Here is a 17,909-nt window from a genome sequence, read left to right as displayed (position 1 = left end):
CAGACGCTAACCTTACCCGGCTGAGCCAGCCAGCCTCCCTTTGTTTTTAAAGCATGTAATTGTTACATTTCAACTATGTTCCAGGCACCTAGTATGTGAAATTGTGTTTTTATCTCGAGTAGGTCATGGTCTGTTGAAAGAAGCAGACATAAACAGTTACAGGGAGAAACGCACTAACAGCTTATGTTGAAAGGGTTCAGGTGTGAAGGGAAAGGCATCTGTCGGTGGTGGGGCCCTGGACTGAGGGACCCAGGAGAACATTCCTGAAGAAAAGAACAGATACTTTTTGATAGGTGGAAGAAGGCAAGATATCCTGCCTGGAGTTGACAGGGCATAATAAGGCCCAGCTGTGTGAAATGGCAGACGGAGGAGGGAGCGGGCAATGTTATGATCTGGCTCTGGCCATGAGGAGTTAGAGCTGGTCACGAGACAGCCACTGATGCCCACAGGCAGGCTTTCTAGAAAGGAGCCCTCTCCACTGTTCTCAGACCATTCTTCCCCAACCCACCCCCACCCCCCGCCCCTGACCTTGTTGTTTCCAACTCGGGAGAGTCCAAACTTCTGACTTCACCATCCCGGACTTGACTATTCATCGTGGTTCTGTCTGTTTTCAGTCCACTCCATGCTCTCTGCAAAATTACATTTTCAAAGTAGCTGTGATTTCATAAACTAGGCTTTTTAGTTGTACACCTCAATCTGATCATATCAAATAAATGTTCTCTGTGGTAAAGAACTGCACAAAAATGGGGTTCAATTAAACCTTACATTTTGATTTTTTTTCTCATAATAGCATCTTACGTTATAACCAGCCACAGTTTTTATATCTTTTGAGTACTTCTGACTAGAGAGCAGTTTGAAAACAGTCCAGTGGCGTCTGTTTGGAAAAGACTGCGGAGTCCTGAGTACAGCCGTGTACATGGCAAACCCACATGCATTGCTCACGGCCACTTCAGTCCCAGACTGTTTTCTCTGACCTGATGTCATTAGTCAGGCCTTCTCTCTCATGGGCCACTTGGCTAGGGTCAATAGAAACAAGCACGAGACTTCCCAGACTCCTTTGTAGGAATGTCCTTGGACTTCTAGCCTGCACGGTCTCTTTGGTCTGGACTCAGACCTGCTCCTTGAACTTGAGGAAATATTTGGCACTTCTGCTTCTGATCCCCGGCATTTCCAGTCACAGCTTACTCTCCGAATCTGGCTTTCCCTTTCCTGGGTACTCCGGGAAACCATTCGCTTGGTGACTCTCTGTTCCTGGGACACCCTGGCCGATGTGATATCACGTCTGCCGGGCCTGCCAGCCTCTATGCGGGAGGAATTAGGGCAAGTCCCACCGTTATCTCTGGAGGTGAGCTCAGCTATCTGGGGAGGAGGTGACTGTCCACGGGTTGTCACGAATCCATGAGTAGATGGATGATTCTTTATACAGTCAGTCTTTCTCAAACGTTAGCATGCATCTTGTCTCCTGGAGAGCTTATTAAAATCTAGATTCCTGGTTCCATCCCCGAACTTCTGCTTAAGTAGTTCAAGGATAGGACCTGAGCATTTCTTATAAACATTTCTTATAAACTTCCAGGTGATGCTGAGGCTGTTGGTCCGTGGCCCACACCTGGAGCAGCACTGACCTAGCTCCATGGAGCTACTGTGGGAGGTAGGGAGCAAAGACAGATCAGAGTCACCTAGACAGAATTTTAAAAATGTACATACTAGCTTTGTCCTCCTACATATTTTGCATATAGGTATATTCCTAAAATCGGGCTCAGGTTTGGGAAAGAGACTGGGACTTTGGACAAAAACAATTGACTTGTTCTTCAGTTGTATAATGTATATGATGTACAACATATATGCTATATGTATGTTTCTCTGTCTTATATTGTTATAACTGGAGCTTGGCTTGGCAGGTGTGAAATTGTTGGGAAAGGGAATATCTGTGCTCACTACATTCAGCTGGCCCTGGGGTCAGAGATGATGCAGAGCATGTGATTAGGTCAGTGGTTTGTAGGACCCATACCAGCGTGAGCAGAAGGCAACACTTCAAGGAGCACCCAAAACCTCAGTAATTAATAGAATCAATGTTTTCATGGACTATTTTTTAAATTAGTATAAATGCCAACAAGTGAATGGTGAATAACATATCAAAATTTTAAATAAAGACCCTGTCAGAATTACAAACGTTTCCCCTCCATCTCAGGCTCTGAGTACAGAGCCTTTTTTTAAATTTTAAAATTTTGATATTTTGCTTATTATGGATTACTTTGCATTTCCTTTTTTAAAAGATTTTATTTATTTGTTCATTATTTGAGAGTAAGAGAGAGAGTGCAAGCAGGGGGAAGAGCAGAGGGAGAAGGACAAGAAGACTCTGTGGAGGTTGGAGTAGACAGGGGCTCCGTCTCATGACCCCGTGATCATGACCTGAGCCTAAATCAAGAGTCGGATGCTTAAGCAACTGAGCCACCGCCCACTCACTCCTCCTTTTGATTTTTCAGATTAAGTTAATTTAATACATTAAATAAGTAAATATAATTATTTGTAAATAAGTTATTTATAGATAAAAATTAAATAATTAATTTGATTTAGTAGATTAATCTTAGATTAATCGATTCCTGTTTTCTTGGATCCCCTTAAGTTTGGCATTCTCCCTTGCCTCAGCCCATTCTCAGCCTTCTCTTCCCTGTCTGAATTTCAGAATCCTCCTGGGTTTTTAAAAATGAGAGACTTAGGTCTCTTTCCGAGATATTCTTATCTAATCGGTCAGGGAGCAAAGCCTAAGCTTGGTGGGTGCAACAATGGTCAAGAATCACTGAGCTAGACCAATGGACGTTGGTCTCTAGGGATGAAGGATTGGCGGTCCTTGGTGGTCCAGGCAGTGGGAGGATGAGATAAACTGGAGGAAAAGAATGTGCAATGATTCAGAAAGGTGATGGCATCAGAACATTTTGGCAACAGGACACTGGCTCAGGACTTGGGTTCCTGAGTGAAACTGTACAATTCTGTGGGTTTCTAGGTTTAGAGTTGCTGAACCTAGTAAAGTCTATCAAGTTAAGATTCAGACACAAAACCAAGGCAAAGGCTTGGTCACTGGAACTGAGATATAAGGTCTGAGTTCTGGGAACAGGAAACAAAGTCAAAACAGGATTTGGTGCTGAGTTATCCTAAGTACCGCAGTGAGGATTCTCTGGGTTCCTGTGCACAGGTATGAGGCTCAGCCTGGAGCCTCGCATAGGAGAAGGCATTTGGCAAACTCCAGAAAATGTCAAATTCATTTTTGCTGTAGTTTAAATAGTAGCTAGAGAAAATTGTTGGCTGTTGATCAACAAAAGGAAATACTTTATGTAATGGTTTTATGAAGTTGTGTTTGTGCTAATTGGAAAAGACATGAAATCTTTGTGCCCTTTATGGCAAAGCAGGTTGGAATGGTAATGTGTCTTTTGGGCATAAACTGCCTTTCCTTTTTGTTTCTCTATCATATAAACTTTTATATCACCTAATGTCCAAATTTGGGTAGAAAATAGGACCTTAGATTTAAAAACAAAGCAGTAGAACTCAACCTGAAAGTATCTAAAGATGAAAAGTATAAACACAAACACATAGTCTGTACCATTTGTAATCTGGTCAGGTGAAGTATGTCTAAGAAGAATGAACACCCTTTATGAGGTTCCCCAAAGTGTCAATTGGAAGCATGACCTAAACGAAAGGCTTAAGAATAAGATTTTTAATCAAAACATATAACATCTGAGCCTGTTTAATCTTGATTTATTGCAAGTTTTATGAAACACTAAGCTTACTTTTAAACATTTGCATAATTCAAAAATGTACTTCAATTAAGTTATTATAAAATTCCAACTGTAGCTGGTCATGTTTTATTCTTTCTTTCTGGATGCTAGGAATCTCAATTCCAAATAAATATCCTTACATGAATAGTTGTATAGGAACATCCCAATAAAATTTTCTTTTGCCTACTAAATCTATCAACTTACTGTTTTACCTTCAGTAAAACTGTTCTTATCCCCTTACGATGTCATACACACAAATGCAGACACAAAACAATGCTTTCCAGATGTGTATATATCATTTTTAAAAAATCAATTTTATTGAGGTACAATTCATATAAACTGGAGATCACTTTAAGTATACAGTTTTATGAATTTAAACAAATACCACTACAATTAAGATACAGAAAACTTCCATCATCTTAAAATGTTCCCTGTTTTCTTACAACCAAGTCTGTATCCCCTGAACAATTCTGCATTCAGGTCAATGTCCTTTAGCTTTCTATGTCAAGATTATATTATCATTTGAAGAATTTCATGCAAGTGGGATTATACAACATATACTCTTTTGTGTCTAGCTTCTTTATCAGCATAATTTTTAAAATAAATATCCATTTGTTGCATGAATCGGTAGTTTGTTCCCTTTTATTGATGCATCCTATTTCATTGTAAGGATAAATGGAGATATATTTTGTTTATACATTCACCTATTTGTGGATAATTTGATTGTCTTTGGGCTTTGGTTATTATGAATAAAACTTTTACTAATATCTATGCAAATACAACATTTGTGGACATATTTTTTCATTACTCTTGGATAAGCATAAACAAATTCCCCAAGAGTGAAATTGTTGAGACATAAATTTAGTATATGTTTCTATTTTTTAAGAAACTGCTAAAATGTTTTCCAAAAATGATTGCACCATTTTCATACAAAGCTAATAATATTTTGTTTTCATACAAATAGACGTAATGGCTGGATGTAAAAACTTCAAAGCAGAGGGTAACCATACACGTTAAGGGTGAACTCTGTTTTAGGATCTCGTGTGCAGCAGACAGAACATATAGAGCTCTGGGAGAAGGCAGTTTGTGTGGAACACAAATGGGTGTATACATGAGTGAGTTAATTTCCTCAAATTATTTTTCTTTAAAGATTTTATTTATTTATTTGACAGACAGTGATCACAAGTAGGCAGAGAAGCAGGCAGACAGAGAGGAAGAAACAGGTTCTCCGCTGAGCAGAGAGCCCGATGTGGGGCTTGATCCCAGGACCCTGAGATCATGATCTGAGCCGAAGGCAGAGGTTTTAATCCACTGAGTCACCAGGCGCCCCGATTTCCTCAAATTATTTACTTAAAATGTAATTCATAGAATAGAGGTGATTGAGGAAATGACATACTACATCAAACATTCAGTCCAGTCCTTGGCACAGTGTAAAAGATTAGTGTATTTATTATTCAGTAAACACAACGTTTTTGTGGAATATAAAACTAGTATTATTAAACTTGATAAAAACACCACATAGCGCCTCTGAAATATCTAAGTGATAAAGGGTATCTTGCCGCATCCAATGGAGATGTTTAGGGGTTTGACTAAGTTATGTCTCTGTGGAGACCCTAGTGCCATATCATTTTTATTCTTTAAAACCGAGTTAATGTAAAATATAACATTGAATGTTTTTGTGCCTCAGTAATTGTATTAACTTATCAACAAAAATGCAAACATTTGCTCATTCATCATAATTATGTTCAAAGCAAGTTAGGGAATTTGGGGAATTGAAATTCTTACTGATGCCTTTGGAATTAGGATCGTGATATAGAAAACTTTGGAAAAGTAATTTGTTTTCATTATTAGGAATTGTTGGCTTAAAGAGTATTCTAAGACAGAAAGAAGAGTACAGATTATTGAAGTTGTATATAATAATTATTATTTAATGATTGGGTCACTTGATCAGGTTGTTAGTTGCAATGGGATATTTGGTGTCACTGACAAGACCATCCCAGCACTGAGGTGCAGGAGGGATCACATCTCCATGAGAAAAAGTTTTGTGACAGTTCCATGGTGAACTGCCAAGAGAGATCTGCCAAAATCAGAAGTATAGCATCTTTGAGAATGAAAGGCCATGCTACTATTGGAAATGATTAAAAAACAAAACAAACAAACAAACAAAAAAAGAGGCACTAATGTGGAATGAATTTTTAGTTTGTGAAATCATCATCGTAGTCTCTCCTAAGGCAAGATGTTTCTGAAATATTTTATTATATTTTTTTCTCGAACTTTCCTGCCTGTTCTCCATTCACGCTTGTTAAGTGCGTACTTAGTATGTGCCGCCTGTTGGGCAGGCTCTGTGCCAGACACTATAGATAGGAATGTAAATAGGAAAGGCACAGAGCAGCGCCCAGCCTGGCAGGGTGACTTCCATAAACTGCTAATTATATTGCAATCTGTTAGCTGCTATAATTGACGTGTGTACACATTTTTAAAGACGTACAGTGTTAGGAGAGACTAATTCCATGTGAAAAGGTATGGAGCAATTTCGAAGACCAAGAAGATCAACAGAGGACTTAGGGCCAGGAGAAGGGGAGGAAAAAAAAAAAAAAGCCCCTGGCCCAAAGCCTGGGGAATACAGAAGGTCGGGAGTCTAGAATATTCTCAGTTGGAGACCAGCAGGTACTGGGTCTTCTCTGAGGATGTCTCACAGTGAATGCTACTCTGTAACACACAGGGCCTGACAGCCTCGCCCTTGAACGTGGAGCCCTATAGCAAAGGCATCTGCTAAGCCCAGGATTCTCTCCTCAGTCCGACTCGTCTTTGGTCTGAGCTCACTTGTTGTCTGTGTGACTTTGGCAAATCCTTGAACTTTTCTGCATCTCGATATTTTCCTTTGCCAAGTAGGGATAACAATAGTAGCGTTCTCATAGGGTCCTGTGTTCTTTGTAAGGATTACATGAAATAATATGAATTAAAATTATTAGAACTATGTCCACACAAAGAGTGTACTGAGTAAACATTAACAGATCCATCCTTAAAGTATAAGAAAAATATTGTCTTCTAATTCCGCTGGTTTTTGAGGCATGGGTTTTTGAAGTTGTACCCTGCTAACACTTATTGGTTTCAAGAAGAGGCAGGGCCAGCTATGAAGCTGAGTGCTAATCTATATTGCATAGTAATGCCAGAGAAAACACAGGACTCAATTCTATTTAATGATGAAAGAAATGGATAGTGTAGGGTTTTTGTGCTGAACAAATTTTTGAAACAAGTCAAGGAGGCTAGAGGGTCCATTCTTATGACTCCTTCTGACAGAAGCCTTATGGTTCTTCTACCTGTTCTCAAGGGATTTTTATTATTTTTATTTATTTTTTTATTTATAATTTAAATATTTTATTTATTTGTTTGATAGAAAGAGAGCATACCTATACAAGCAGGGGGATTGGCAGGCAGAGGGAAAGGGAGAAGCAGACTCCCCACCGAGCAGGGAGCCAGATATGGGGCTCGATCTCAGGACCTTGAGATCATGACCTGAGCTGAAGGGAGAGGTTTTAACCCACCAAGCCACCCAGGCGCCCTCAAGGGATTTTTTTTAAAAGCAATTAGAGTTTACCAAACTCCAGCAAATGAATTTCTAAAAGGAAAATGAAATTGCTAAGCATTTTTATTTTCAAACTGCAGTTGAGACCAATATTTGGTTATGAAATCAATTTAAAGTTTCATGAAAAAAAAATTTTAGGTTGCAGATAATATATGTATTATTTCATAAACTTCTTATTCATATAGGTAATAACATCATGGCTGACACTAACAGAGAACACTATATATATGATAGTGAGACTCTGATGTCTACTCAGTTAATTTGCATATGTCCTATCAGATCTTATTATCAACTCCATTTTGCAGAGGAGGTAACCAAGGGGCTAACCAACTTTAGAAGGACAGAGTTGATATATTTCAGAGCCTGGAGTGCGGACCTGGAAGTCTGGCTCTAGAAGCTATGAGGTACATGAGTATAATAGAAAATGTACATCTTACTGTGGTTTTGAAGCCATTATGACAAAGACATGTGTAGCTGCCCCCTCCCAGGATCCCTAGGGAAGTATTCTGCCTTTGCAGAGCTTCTACTGGCTTGAAAGTCACTCTAATGCTCCTGTGTCTTCTGAGTTTTAGCTGGATGGTTTAATCAACTTAAGAATGAAAGAGGAACGAAAGCGTATGCAAACAAATAAGATATCCAAGTCTTCAAGGGCGTGCTTTCAGAGAGAGAAAATGGTGAACTAGTAGAATGTGAAGGTCCTAAAAAAATTCAGTTAGTATCATTTGCAAAACAGTATTTCAGAAAATGAATGTTTACTGTGCACCAACCTATTCCAAGCAGATAAGTAGAGCAGGTCCTTTGTTCTCAAGCAGCTTACAGTCCAACGGGAGAGACAAACCAACATAAGGTATGAGCTACAATATTACCTTGTAAGTTCAACGAGAGAATGTGAAGAAATGCAGTGAGCTCTTCAGTTGTACATAAGAGTGGTCACCAACCCGACCTAGGCTCCAGGAAAAACTAATCTCTGTCCTGATTCTTGAGAGTAGAAGGAGGAGGGGGTTTCAGGCTGCGGGGAGAAGGTGTGTGATAAAGCAGAGGTATGAAGTCTGGAGCATGTCTTTAGACATATTTTTCTACAACATCCTAATCATTGACAGAATGCCACACCTTGCCAAGATAGCAGCATTCTCCCGGCTCTGCTGAGTATGTGTAACTGAGTACTCGTGCAGCTTCTACAATATTATGTCTGTCCCTGATAAATCCTGGCTGAATTGGCTTACCTAAGGGCTGAGCGTACTTCAGAGAGCAAAACACTTTCTGCAGATTGATTGTCTTCCTTTCAAGGGAGATGCTGCCTGCAGCAACTTTAAAGTCTTCTTGCTTATGTCGGTTAGATGATGGCAAGTGTTCACCACCTCTCTGGGGCACAACAAGCCATGAGAGTGTTTTCTCCTCATTCTAGACACATGCTTTTTACAACATGTTTCAACAAGGGACATGAGTTTTTGGCAACCCAGAGCTCAGTGTACCGTGTAGTCATCCAGCACCATTTTTAAAAAGAATCAGTCTGCGCTTAGAAGCAAGGAAGCAGGGTGGTTTGTGCTGTGGAAATGAAAGCCTGGAGTGTCCCTTAAAGGATTTGAGTATCCCATAAATCAGCTGGATGACCTTCAGCAATTTGCTTCAGCTCTCTGAGCCTCAATTTCCTGGTCAATAAAATAAGGGTTTTGGGGGGACACCTGGGTGGTTCAGTCAGTTAAGCCTCTGACTCCCGGTTTCGGCTCAGATCATGATCTCGAGGTGGTGGGATCAAGCCCCAAGTCTGGCTCCACGCTCAGTGGGGAGTCTGCTTCGGATTCTCTCTCCCTCTCCCTCCTGCTCACTCTCTCTCTCTCTCTCTCTCTCTCTCAAATAAATAAATAAATAAATAATGAAATTAAGAAAAATTAAAGGTGTGGAAATAACTGACATGTTCTAGTTTTAAAAGTCTGATTTTGAGAGTATACTAGGCTAAGTATCCTAGGCTACGTGAGCACCAAGAGATGCTTCAAGTTCAGGCGGCTCAGAGTCCCGCTATCATGTCTCCCTTACCCTCATCATCTCAAAGGAGCCCAAATGGAAGAAGTTCAGCTTCCTCCCTGAAGTTGAACAAAGCTGCCTTCTGAACCGAGCCGGGGAAGTGGAACCCTCTGGTGGTGCCTCTGGAATTTCAGCCCATCTCTAACACTGCATTGCCTGCTTCTGGCAGCAGACATGCTGCTCTGTTTGGCTCTCCTGTGTTGGTTTCCCTCCAGGGTGGAAAAGGCCCAAAGCTCTTCTGCATCATAGACTTAATGCCATTGGCTTAGAGCGTCTGCGGAGGCCGAGAGTTGCATAAGGGAACAGAGCAGAAAAACCCACATGATGTCACAGAATCAGGCTCTCAGGGGGACCTTTAAACCCACTGTACATATGCAGATAAGTCCCCTGGAGTAGAGAGAGGATGAGATGGCCTCTTTGGAGATAATAATGTTATCTACCTTCCTGTTTTTTGTTCTTAAGGAATGCATATTAATGCCAGAGAAAGTCGACCAGAGCTCTGCTGGTCTAATGATGCATATTTTATGGTTGTTATGTTGTAGTTTCATCTCCTTTATCGGTGACTCCCGTAACTGTGGTGGAGGAAATGCCAGACCCCTCTCCTGGCTGTTGCCATAGTGATTCCTGAGAAAGAAGAGCCAAGCATGAAGTATTCAGGTGAAATTTTTATCCAACTCATGTTTAAATTCAATGTGGGTTTTACTTATTAAAATATTTGAAATCCAGCGATCAGGGAGGCCGAAGCACTACTTTCCCGATGACCTTTGCTACTTCCTCTCCGACTGCTGCTTTCTGCACGGAGCTATCTTCGGCCAGAGCCAGCACCAGCCGGCGTTCTCCTGGGCTCAGGTGAGAACTGCTGACCCCCAGTGAAGGCAGCTGAGTGATGGGCAACATTCTAGTTCAAAAAAGGCTTTATTTTATTTTATGATTTTATTTGTGTACAGTCTACACACAACGTCACTAGCGTGTCAGGCATACAACACAGTAATTCAGCAATTCTAAAGGTTATGCTGGGCTCACCACAAGCAAAGCTGTCCCCTGTCACTGTGCAGCTACGACAGTACCATCGACTCTATTCCCCGTGCGGGACTTTCCATCCCTGGGACTTGCTCAGCCCAGAACCAGAAGCCTGTAGCTCCCACTCGGCTTCACCCATTTCACCCATCTCCCCACAACCCTGCTCTTTGGCAACCACCAGTCTGTTCTTTATATTTCTAGGTCTGATTCTGCTTAAAAAGAGATCATAAATGTTTCTTTCCCTACTCATCTGAACACTGGCCCCAGTATTTTTTAAAGTCACAATAACTGTACTCTGGACATTTGGTTTTGTGTCTAGTTCCATTTAGTAGAAAGCCCTCAACCCATGTTGCTGGTGGGCTAGGCTTGTACTTCCATTCTGAGACACAATAAGCTAGCCTGCTGGCGGTAGGTCAGAAACTTGGCGCTGTGTCGTCACATTCACACACGTGGCAACAATCTTGAGCATGAAGAGTTGGGGGGTAGGTGGACCGGAAGGCCAGCCAGGACAGCTGTGGAGCTGATCATCCCTTGGGAACAACAAAGTTGGAGAATCCTTCTTAGCCTGTGCTCAGCATTGCATAGACCGGGCACCAGGAACCTTCTTCAAACGTTCGTTGTTGTTGTTTGTTCTGTTTTTGAGTGGGAGACTTTTTTCTTTTCTGTACTGGGCCAGAGAAGAAATGTATTTGGCTTTGCAGTCCACACCATGCCTGCTGTAACTGCTCAGCTCTGCCATTTTAACAGAAGCAGGTACAGATGTTGGAGAAATGAACACTGAGCCTGTGTTCCAACCAACTTCGGAGACGAACAATAACATTTGTGTCTCTTGTGATTTTCTTCTTTAGATTTTTGTTTTGTTTTGTTTTTTGCCCAGCCATTTAAAAATGCAAGAACTCTACTTAGCTCATGGGTCACTGAAGTAATGGGCAGAGTGGCCTGTCTGGCCAGCAGGCTGCTGTTGGCTGAATTCCAGCCTCGCATGTTAAGAAGACAGAATCTTGGGAAAGATGGTCTCACTTTGAATTTTAGTCTCTTACTTTTTACCTGTTTTACCTTGGACAATTAATTTCTCCATGATCTTGTTTACCTATGTGTACAGCAAAGCTAGTGGTAGGTACCTACTCACGGAGCTCTTTAAGGTTTCCATAAAGGAAAGAAACAAACCAGAAGAAATCAACCCGCCAACACCTTGATTTCATCCTTGTGGCCACCAGAACCATGAGACAATAAAGATTGGTTAAGCCAAATAAATAAATAACAACAAAAGTCGGTAAGAGGACCGATAAAGTGTGCTTTTAGCAGAAGAAATGCTCACCAATAGGAATCATTATCACCTCGCAGGTGGGCTCAGGACACTGTGGGAGCAACTCTGTCATCATTGGAACTGGACAGAAGTAGCCAGATCTGATGTCACCTAAGAACCAGGTGATGTAGAAAGAGAATAGGACCATCCTGCCTTTCTTCAGCAGTTGCCAAAGTAGTAGAGGACTCCTTTAGTCCACCTGCCCTGGGCGCCTGCCCCTGGCCACCACCTCCCGTACCCCTCCAGCCCACTTATGAGGACTGTTTCCCGCTGGAAAAGGCTGTTTGTGTGCAGCGAGCCGGCACCTTCTGTCTCCCTTAATTTTATCATTTTTACTTCCCTCCTGCTGCACTTTCTAAATGTTGACACGGTGATTTCAGGACTGGTTTCATCGTTTTCGCATCTTATGATGCCTGTTTTCTTATACTTCATAAACCCAGAGAGGCAAATTTTTGCTGAACATTACACAGCTGTCAGGCAGCCGACAACTCCCACAGTTGTATATGAAAATACAAAGTTTTTCTTATGATGTTTGTTGTTTTCTCTCCTCATTTTACTGGTTCCTGCTCCTTTAGGGAAGCTTAGAGCTGAGGAATATTTGTTTTAGAGGGGGAGCGTAAAGTATATAGAATAGTACAGGAATGTTTATGCAGATGCATTTTGGAAATATCTAGAGGCTATCCTCCTGACGATTTGTTTTCTTTTTCAATAATTGGTTTCAAAGATTTCAAATCCTTCTCCTAAGAGAGTCCCTATCAGAATCTTAATTAATTTTGTTGTAAACACACAAGCTACAAGAAAGATGCTGGGCTAAAATACTCTCTCGCTTGGGGAAAACCAGGCGTCATTTTGGAGAATTTCATAATGGAGGCCACTGACAACACTTTTTATTGCTTCTTAAAAATGAAAAATTTTTAGGCGTGTGATTCTCTATTGACTTACGTTGTAATTAGTGTGGCGTTTAAAAACTTAATTATTCATTCATAAAACCTTGGCTCTGGAGTCAGTTCTAATTCCCATCTCATCACTTACTAGGCTTTGTGGCTTGGAATAAGTTATTTAAGCTCTCTTTGCTCAATTTCCTTCTCTGTAAAATAAAAATAAAAATAAATTAAAAAAAATAGGGGTCTAAGAATTACCCACCTTCTCAAAGAAACACAGAATTGTAAGGAATAAAAGCCATCATTCATATAAAGTCTTTAGAATGGTGCCTAGCCCAGAAAAAGAATTCAAAAGATGCTATAGCTTGTTTCTTATTTATTTACTATTCATCAGGGTGTTCATCTGTCCCTTCTGTGCTCAGACCTGGGCCCCTTCCGGTTATCAGCTGTGTTGCCTTGGATACATTGCTTCCCCTCTCTGAGCCTCAGTCTTCTCATCTATAACACAAAGATCATAACAGTGCTTGAGAAAATGAGTTAATACATTTAAAGCCTCTAAATCAAGTCCTGACACAAAGTAACTACGTACTCAGTGTTAACTATTATTATATTTGTTATTATATTATTATATTTGTAATTTGCCAAGGTCCTGTCGTAAATTCTGGATATTTTGAGATGAGAGACGCTGTCACTAAGAGGCAGCATGGCAGACTCCACAGACTGGTAAAGAAGGGAATGAATCAACCAGTGGTGTGACCATGGTGACGACAGAGGTGTGCTCAGGCGACGGTGTTTAGTTTAAGGGAGCAGCTCACAGGCAGGCAGGTAAGCTCACAGTGGAGGGAGGCTGAGTGCTCTGGAGGCCGAACGGACCTGGCTTTGGGCTTTCTCCTTGCTCTTTCTAGTGAAGTTCCTCAGCATCTGACACCCTCCATTTTTTTCTTCCTGGACTGGGGCTGATCTTACCTACCTATCTCCTTCCTGGGAAATATTATTTCACTCCCCAATGGGCACATGGGAGGCATGTAGAAACTACCGTAATTATTAGCTGAGTGGAGAAGGCCACGACCATTGCCAAACTGTACGCAGGTTCGAAAAGAAATTATCTCTTGATTTAAATAAGGCCTTACTTCCGGGCTTCTACAGAAAAAAACTTCAATATCCCGATGTTCTAAATATATAGAGATTCAAACAACACAAATGACCATTGTAGAGATAAAATATTTAGCTCACAGGAAAAATATTTCCAGGAGAATTGTTTAAAATGAAATGCATTTAATTACTTAATGGATAGTTTAAATGAAAATGAATTTAAAAATGAATGCCTTGGCTAATCATTAATACAGGCCTTAACTGGTGATTATTAAGAGAATGGTTCCCAAAGTGTTTTCTGAAAACTCAAGTCCTGCTAATCCCAAATGAGAAGGATTCTGTGATTCAAACATGTAGACAAATTCTAGGTTCAACAGAGTTCTTCTCTACAGAGCATTTCATACCGTTTAAGACAGTAAGTGTATTGGATGTCTCTATGAAGGGCTAGAGTATATAGCATTTCCCCAATGTATTTGACCATGGAATTCCCTCTTCTCCCTGATCCCTGCCCCGTGTGTGTGTGTGTGTGTGTGTGTGTTTATTTCATGCCCAAGTCCAGCAAAACTAATTTTGGAAAACTACGCTTTATCTTTTTAGACACCCATATAACACTCATATATGTCTGCTACCTCCTACTGACATTCCTGCTGGTGTTCTGATGGTCAAAATATAATATTCCAGGCATAACGGTGTTCTTCACATCTCCTGAAACTTACAGGAGTCCTAGAGATTTTCCTTTGAACTGCTTGCAGTGAGTTCATAAGAGCATTTTAAAATGTTTTTAAAAGAAATTTATCGAAGCATCAGATTAACATTTTGAAATGGGGTGGGGGGGAAGCAAATAATAGGAAAAGAGGAAGAGTGATCGTTGAAATCCATTACAAATGTGTACTCTGAAAATAGTCTTTCATCTCGATTTGAAAGAATTCTGTTTTGTGCATTAGTAAAGGTTTCCTCTCCATCTGATTCAAGCTCATTGTACCAATTACTTTCAGGTACTGCTTGTACAATGCTGACAACCAGAGAATGCATGTTGCATAAATAGGGACACACTGCCTGAAAACAAATGTATCCTTTTGAAGATGAATGAAGGAAACAGCCATGCCCGAGAAATAGAATATTCTACTGGTGGCCATGAGTTGCAAAGCACTCGAACACACAATCAAGGACCCCTGTGACTTCTTCAAATCTGGGTCCATCGGGGAAAAAAGAAACACACTTTTGGCTAAAACTATTGTTTCCATAGTCATCCACATGCCTGAACTTAAATATTCACGCGAACCCCAAATGCACATGAAGATTTCTAGAGCATATGAACAGTTTCACGGCAAGACCCACTCAGTGCTGGCTAGGATGCTGGATTGCTCTGCTGTCCTGTTCTCTGAGTCATGGAGCCCAGTGGATCCATCTGCACTAGGGCCTTCTAACTACACAGATGGCGGTTCTGTTTCTGTGTGTGGTGATAAGCACTCAGTTGTTAATGAGGAATAAAAATAGATTCAATAAATTCAGTAAAGACTGTAATTAAGCAATTGAAAGTCTTTAAAACTAACCAGTAACTGGTTCTACTTTTCAATTTGTTCCCTCAAACTAAATTTGACTTGTCAGGCTGACTCAACTCCAGGTACCTAGATAACTGAGGGGCGGCCGTAAAACCATTCCAGAGCCTAGAGCTCAGACTCCACACTCCTGGAGGCAAGCTAAATGAGGAACTAAAGACTGCCCTCTTGTTTCTCAACAACTTTCAATTTGTCTTCCAATCAGGAATGCTAATTTAGAAACACCTTGTTGTGCTCTTTCTTTATATTATTGAGAATCTGTTATTTTTAAATGATTTAAGACATTAATTACAAGAAATTTTCCATTTTTTTTTTAAAGCAGGTACATGGTTGTTCATATTTAACTTAATTGCTTAAGAATATTTGGTTGAGGAAAAAATAGAAGTTTAATGTTCATACTTCTTTGTTCAGCAGAACCATACTCCTCTTCTGGTTGTTCCCAGGGACTTGATCCTCACAGGTAAAATAACTTGAACCTGACCTGCAGCCTCAGGTCTGCCCCAGACCCTTTGGTGTAGAACTATTTTTAGTATCCCCACTTTGCAGGTAAGAAACTCACCGGGGGTGGCCCAGCTCATGTGGAACAAGGCTAGGATTTGAACTTGGGCACCCTGTCCTTGGAGCCCGTGCCCTTAACCATATGCTCTGGGCCTCTGTACCGCCTCCCATTTGAACAGACCCATTCCTTGGGTCTCCTTGATCCAAGCAGGATGGAAAACAAGAAGCATACATGAGAGTGCCCCCTCACCCCCGAAATGCCACACTGTCTGTTGAATTCTAGAATGGGGGCTCCCAAAGTGTGGTCAACTATAGCAGCATCTGTAACTGTGCTTTCTCCCTCCATGACTCTTTGAAGTAATGGGCATTCACTAGGACACATAAATGCCACTGTATTTGTAAGGTGTTAGTCTCACTAGAGCGTGGTCATATTTCTTATATAAAATCAACATGGCTAATGACAAGCAAATTTTGAGAAACCAACTTCTTTTTTTTGGTGCTAAGGGGGAAGGCAGTACAAACAAAGACAGTTTGTTTGCCTGGAATAGCACTCTTAATGATGAAGACAGGAAAGTGTTTGGACAATAGTACAATCAGGTGAATGAATAACTACTTTAAAGTGATACCTGCAAGGGATTGTGGGTAGCTCCGACTCACGTGCTATGATATAAAACAGACATTAATTCTGCGTCCAGAGTAAATTCTGCATTGCTTCCTCCACTTCTGCAGGACCTCTGGATCCTTATCACGTTTTTCTTCTCAGGGTCCCCTCCTCCCCGCAACTGAGAAAAGGCCCTCCAGTAAACTAATGAACCCCTCTGATGGACCCTTGCAGTCTCTACCGCTGGTTTAAACCACGTTGGTTTCATGGAGATGTCAAAGTGCAGCCTGGGCCCCACCCACACTCTTGTCTGCATCAGCCTCCCGCTCCTCTGACAATCATGGCCCTCTGACATGCACCCAGTGTCCCACAAGGTCTCCTAATACTCTGCACACCTTTTACAGTAATTCACATTTCATGTCTTTGATGGCAAAATTGGGGTTTCTATATTATCTCCACTGCTTCAGCTTAAGAGTTTGCAGAACTTTCTCTATAAGACCCGTATTGTAAGTGCAGAGCTTCAAAAGCGTTTGTGGACAATGCTGAATAAAGTCTCCTGCCACAAAATTAACTGTTTTAAAGCCCACCTCATATTCAATACTCTTCTCATTCCTAGGGAAGGAAGCAATATCTCATCTAGGTAAGTATGACTTGTGGGGGAAATGTTTCTTAGAAATTGTGGCAGATGTTGCTATTTCCTTCCAAATATTAATTTCTCCCTGAGCAATGTACACAGCTCTGGGCTATAATTTTCAGTTCCTCTTAAAGCTCTGAGATGCAAGTGGAATTTGCTCTTCAGGATTTCCAGGAAACCTTTAAGAAATTGGGAAGGGAGGGCACCTGGATGGCTCAGTGGTTTAAGCCTCTGCCTTCAGCTCAGGTCATGATCTCAGGGTCCTGGGATCGAGGTGTGCATTGGGCTCTCTGCTCAGCAGGCAACCTGCTTCCTCCTCTCTCTGCCTGCCTCTCTGTCTACTTGTGATCCCTCTTTCTCTGTCAAATAAATAAATAAAATCTTAAAAAAATAAAAAAAGATTAAAAAAAAAGATGCTACACCTTATTTTATTGATAGAGAAAGCCTGAGTTTCCAATGTTCATACACAAACCAGCTCCAGAATTCCTATGTCTTTTATGTGAAAAAGAAATACTTTTTTATTTTGTTTCAGACATTATTTTTTATTTGTTTGTTTTGGTTTAATGTTATTTGTAGACAAATGCAATTCTAACCAGTAGATAAGTTAATTTAATGAGAGTATCCAATTAAATTTTAAGTGGCATAATAGAGGCGAGACATACGAATTCAGGAATGCCTTATGATCTTTATAAAAACAAGGAAAGCTTCTCGTCTTTCTTAGGATGGGTTGTTAACCACTGGCAAAACAGGAAATGCCACTCAAAACTACCATGAGTAATTAATTGGAAGAGATGAGAAGCCGCTTTGTACTGTATCAATGTTGCTAGACTGCACTACATTTCTTAGAATTCCCTTTTCTGTATTTTCTAGATGGGGTGGGCCATAAGGGACAGCCTTGTCGGCAACACAGAGGGCCACTTTGTAACTTACACGTCTGAAT

General features: G+C 40.9%; 1 long non-coding RNA gene across 1 annotated transcript; it reads left to right on the top strand.

The window, feature by feature from the left end:
* The first annotated feature begins 1,077 nt into the window (after positions 1-1,077).
* LOC106003669 lies at positions 1,078-17,223 on the top strand. Its single transcript, XR_001176300.1, has 4 exons — positions 1,078-1,345; positions 9,921-10,227; positions 13,232-13,410; positions 14,673-17,223. It is a non-coding gene; the product is annotated as an uncharacterized LOC106003669 (long non-coding RNA).
* Positions 17,224-17,909: the final 686 nt, after the last annotated feature.

This window comes from Mustela putorius, unplaced genomic scaffold, assembly GCF_011764305.1.
Source record: "Mustela putorius furo isolate JIRA1106 unplaced genomic scaffold, ASM1176430v1.1 tig00000228_pilon_pilon_pilon, whole genome shotgun sequence".
Classification (NCBI taxonomy): Eukaryota; Metazoa; Chordata; class Mammalia; order Carnivora; family Mustelidae; genus Mustela; species Mustela putorius.
The sequence above is the reverse complement of the archived record's forward strand: the minus strand, read 5'-3'. Positions and strand labels throughout refer to the sequence as shown.